Below are 6,000 nucleotides of genomic sequence, written 5' to 3'. Positions count from 1 at the left end.
GATCTATGTTGTTCAGTGAAGCGGAAATCATGACCTTGGGTAGAGGCTTGCATCATTTTGCCTTGTTTCCTCTCCCAAGCTATGGATATATTTTTTTGGAGACAACTATTTCAGGATGATCTATGATGACACTGGATCCACTCTGTGCTTATCGGCGGCCATCATTGTTATATCTCTGTAGAGAAAATTACTCTAACATAGCTACTGAGCATGGGAATTCTTGACTCAGGACATGATTTTAGCAGTTTTGTATATATGTGTTTTTGTATCAGGTTTCCCTTACTGCCCGAATGTTCTCTCTCTAAAAATTTTGACAGAAAAGTACAGTTTTAGTAAATTATTTCAGCCATCATCTCTGCCTCTGATCTCACATTTTAGGGGGCATCTATTATACAACAAAATGACCTCCTCATCAACTCAGAGGCGAAAGATAGCATGATTGAAGGAAAGACCACAATTGGAGGCCTTGAATCCAAACTAACGTGGTTTTGCACTGCTAACGTGCTTCATAAAGCTTGTTACTAAGCATAAGGGAGAATTAGTCACCCTGCTAACTCAAGTTGTTAGACCAGGGGCAGCGTTAGTGAAACTAAGAGATGTTTAAGTGGTCAATCCAACGAATCGGCTCACAAACATCTAGATATTTATCCCTAAATTTCCTCAAGAAAAGCAGGGAAAGTCCCAAAAATCAAACTATATGGGGAAATTCCAATCTGAAAAAAAAGGAAAAAGGGAAAGAACTAGAATAAAAGGTAGGTTCATTGCTTTTGCCCTAATGAAATCTAGGAGGAGCTTGGCAGCACTAACTCGATTGCTAAATAAGCAGTGAGAGGGCCATTGTGAAAGGGGTCAAAGCATTTGAAAGGATAGCGTACTAAGCTGTTGAGCATCGACTCAAATCTGAAGAAGTGAGCTAGAAGAGAGAGGGAGAGAGAAGAAGAAGGGGAAAGGGAAGACTGATACAATGGATGGTTGTAATCACTCTTCTGTTATCTAATATAGAACTCCAGTTGTGTTCCTACTCCATAGTGTCGGTATTATTGTCCATTGAATTGTTCATTTAGACACTTGTTTAGATGAGTAGTTAAGCTATAAACTAATATATGTTTATTGTGAATTCTTACATTAGTTTTCAAGAGCATATGCTGTGATTGGTTTGCCTTGTCCTTTGTGAAGGAATTGTCTTGGAGAAGACTTTGAAGGAGTTCTTCTTGCCGCATAGAGACCTCCAAATGAATCTAGAAGGAACTAAGCTGATGTTCATTCCATACCTTGTCAATTTATGTTTGATAGATAAACATGTGTATAACTTGATATCTGTTGCAGGTAATCTTACAGTCTGTCAAAGCTCCCGGGAAGACCTTTGAGGGTAGATTTCCTCTTTGATACACCGTGCATTTTACCCCATAACAGTCGCTTGCTGAGAACTAGCTGAAAGAGTCCCCAATCTCATGGATGCCTTGGAGTCCGAAGGCTCTTTTCTAATTTTTAAAGTTCTATAGCATGTGTGAAAGGTCAGTTTCATTTTATTTGTTGGTTCAACTTCCTTAACTGTACTTGGGGATTTGAATCACACCATAGTAGAATCTCGTCACATATTTATCCTAGTGGACTGGTTAGATTAGAGGAATGTGGGAGGAGGGTGTTACAAAGTGGTATCAAATCATGCTTCACCCCTTATACTAGATGGGCGGTGCATTGGTCATGTATTTATGTTGGTTGCATATATTGTTTCTCTATGCTTGTGGTCTATGTCAATGTTGTGTATGCATGGCGTTGGTCATGGTTACAATTGTGTCACCATGTGAAAGTTGATGGTGTTGATGTTGGATGTGTTTATCATGAGTATATGTCATTTATGAATTGGTTATGTGTGTCAGTGTTTCTATGTAATGGGCATGAATGTGTGTCGTACATATGTTGAATATGCACACATTGACATGGTGATAGTTGTCATGCATGAGGTCATGGTATGTGGTCGGTATGGTCATGCATTGGTAATTGTGGAAATGATGTTTATGTATTTTTATGATTATGTTTATACGTGTATGATGCTAATATGTTTTCTCTTGTAGACAATTTATCCTCAACATAACTATAACGAGGTATCTTGATTATATTATGTTCTAGTTTAGCTAATATGGTGTAATTAGAGGAAGAATATAAAAGATTACTAGGAAGATCATATACTACAGTTCATGAGAATTTCCCTATGGATAAGATGAGCAACGTGGTGTTGGGAACTCATTTTACATAGTAGACACATTGAGGAGATTGAAGGCATAAATAAGAAATTGCAAAGCAAATAATGCTAGAATCAAGCATTCATAGAATAAACAAGCATAACTCAATACATTAATCCTTCATATATTGTCAGAATTTCAAAGATAGGGGCCACTTCAAATCAAACATGAGTAGCAGGATAGGAATAATGGGGCATATGGAATTATTTCTCATAGTCATCACAGGTTAGATAAAGATGACAGGATCAGAGGTGGAATGTCCTTATATACTCTCGATAGAAGAGGTGACGGAGTGATAGGGGATATTTCCTTGAGGAGTGATAGGGGATATTTCCTTGATGAGTTTAAGAAAGATAAGCCACCTACCTTTGATGCAGATTTGAGGAATATAGAAGATGAAAAACCATGGTTACTCGGGATGAATAAGTTCTTTGAGCTGCATGACTACATAGAGAACATGAAGGCTAGAATAGATATCTTTAGCCTCAAAGGGAAAGCATATATCTTGCGGGAAGATGTGAATGAGGTTAGAGATATCAGGAAAAAGGAGTTGAGTTGGCATTATTTCAAGAGACTTTTCAGGTAGAAGTAATTGTTAGAGAGTTACTACGATAACAACTAAGGATTCTATGAGATAAATATGGGATTGATGATATATGAGGAGTACATGACTAATTTCTTGGAGTTATTGAGGTATTTAATGTATGTTAAGGATGAGAAGGAAAAAGTTTAGATATTTTTTAGTGGATTTCCTTTAGCGTTTAGAGATTGGATTATCCATGATGAGCCTCGGTGACTTTAGTAAGTCATTTTAAGTTCAAGCATTGTTATGAACAATAAGAGCGTAAGACATAATCTCAACAAGGATGGAAAGGAAAAGGCAAATGTAAAGGTAAATGGAAGCTGAAGAGAAGAAGGCCTCAAGATGCATATGAGAAAGAAAATGTTGCACGTGATAAGAAGTTCAACGTGTTTAGACAGAGACATGGATCAGAGATTGGAGGCCAACAAAATAAGGGTTATGGTACAAGATGGTTAGAGTGTTGGACATGCGGTAAGGAGAATGTCGAGAGATATGTTTTGCAGAATGAGGGTGGTTGGCATTATATTTACAGTGCACAGAAAGCATCGATAGTTGGGCATGTTGGACAGAGAATTCCATGGATTTATGCAGCGTTGGATAATAAGTAGGGAGATCACCAATTAAATGTTATCGACATGGAACGTAAGATTTTGTGATCAAGTTGCTTCCATTTTGATTGAACCTAGATCTGATTATAGTTATGTTAGTCATGCCTTGGTGGATAAGTGTGGTTTGAATAAATAAGTGCATGTAGAATCATAGTTAGTGAAGTTGGCTACACGTATAGATAAGACAGTGTATCATTGGGTAAGAGCTTGTTCATTCTAGTTGAATGTTATGCCTAGCTCAGAACATTTGAATGTATTGTCATTGGGATCATATAGTATGATTTTGGATATGAACTAGTACTATTCTCCTAGGAGGAAAGTGGATTGTTACGACAAGACCATTGAATCTTTGGATGACAATGGAGAATAAATAATATTGCAGAGTAAGAAGATAGAAACATCAATTAGAATGTTGACAGTGATGCAGGTAAAGCGTAGTCATAGAAAAGTGTGTGTGTTATTTGCAGTGCATATTTCTAGCGATAAAGGTAAGGATGTTGAGGAAGTAGAGGTATTGAACAAGTAATCGATGTTGCAACAATTTCAGGATGTATTTCCCGCAAAGATTTCATAGTTTCCTCCACAAAAAGAAGTGGAATTTTCCATTGAGTTTGTACCTGGGGCAGCATCGGCATTGAAGGCACCATACAGGATGACCACTCTAAGAATGAGGAAGAACATGTCGAGAACTTAGTAGAAATGTTGAGATTACTCAGAGAGTATTAGTTTTATGCCAAGTTAAGAAAATGCAGTTTCTTTTAAACAAACGTATATTACATCGAACATGTTGTCTCCAAGGGAGCCATAACAGTGGATCCTCAGAAAATAAGAGCTATCGTGGAGTTGGAAGATCCTAGAAATGTTTATGAGGTAAGGTCGTTAATGGGGTTAGCGAGTTATTATAGGAGGTTCATAAGGAACTTATATTGCATTGCATATCCTATTATATCACTATAGAGGAAAGGTAAGAAATTTGAATGGACAGAGGAATGTGCAGACAATTTCAAATAGTGAAGAAGTTGTTGATGAAGGCTCGAGTGTTAAATATTGCAGATCTAGACAAAAGTTTTGTGGTATCTACAAATTCTTACAAGAGAGGACATGGTGGATCTCTTATGCAAAATGGATAGGTAGTAGGATATGAGTCATGGAAACCTAATGAGCATGAATAGAATTATTCGACACATGATCTTGAGTTAGCAGCAATCATCCATGCATTGGACATGTGGAGGCATTATCTTCTTCGCATGATGTTCATATTGATGAGCGATCACACTGGATTGAGGTATCTATTTGACCAATCGAATCTGAATGCCAAATAAGCTAGATGTTTGGCCACGAGTAGTGAGTTGAATACGGTTGCAGATGCTCTTAGGAGGAGAGTACATGTGAATCACATAGTGACTATGAGCTCTTGTTCGATAGATCTACATGATTGGATCTTATAAGTAAGAGAAGAGGATGATAGGTACATGGAGTGGGGTGCTAGGTATGGATATGTTGTCTCGTAAATAGAGGAGAACCAAACCGAGATTGATCAAGCCCCCATCTCATGTGACTTCCATTTACACTCGATTGAGTCATAGGTAGGGAACTAATTAAATGAACAATTGATAATCAATTATTTCAAGATCATTTATTATCTATAAATAATGTTATAATTAATTTGAATTTGAATGTCTTATATTGCAGTACTAGATTATGGACATTCACTTTGTGCAGTAGAATAGACATAAGAGTTCTAGAAGTGATACATTCGAGAGTGGATCATAGATATTTTGTATGTTTTCAAACCCATTTCATAGGGCATATTCACATGTGATACAAACTTTGTATATTTTCATACATGGATACTTTATGGATGCATGAACGTTATTTCAGTTTATGGAGGCTTACTATTTTAGTTTATGGATGTTCATGTACAATGTAATTTGTAAATATTTTCATATGAGCAATTTATTATCATCCATTCATTATTTAGTCTATGGATGTTTATTAATCTTATTGATGTATTTTCATTAAATTTTTGTCTAAGGATAAATGATAAGTACTGTTATCACAAAATCACGCACTGAAGGCTGCCAAACAGTGAGATTATGTGTAACTATTTCAAACCAGGCTTTAGACTAAAGCTTAGCCTCTTTAGTCAGAGAGGGCTCTCTCACAGCTTGTGAATAGGAATTAATAACAAGGAAAGATGGCTAACTCTTTAAACATCACATGAAAAAATAAACTGGCTGGACACTATCAAGTCAACTCCCATTGGGCTTATGGAATCTCACACATCTCAGCAAACTAAAACACTATCCTTTCATAGAAGTCAGGGCACTTTACATCAACTTGTTCAAACATTCTTCACATAAACACAACTTGCAAAGCATACTGGAAGTCAGAGCATGTAACATGAATTCTGAGTGATTATGCTATTACAAAACTGTAAGAAAACATTAAAAGAATAGACCATCATCACACATTTGAACAATGAGACATATTGTGAATCCTGAGAAGAAACAACAACTGTTTGTATTACTGAAATCTGCTTTTTACATAAACCAAAATGGACCCG

This window comes from Pinus tabuliformis, chromosome 7 (genome assembly GCF_031772625.1).
Source record: "Pinus tabuliformis cultivar Carrire ecotype Pingquan chromosome 7, CPIR1, whole genome shotgun sequence".
Taxonomy (NCBI): domain Eukaryota; kingdom Viridiplantae; phylum Streptophyta; class Pinopsida; order Pinales; family Pinaceae; genus Pinus; species Pinus tabuliformis.
This window is presented reverse-complemented; position numbering follows the sequence as displayed.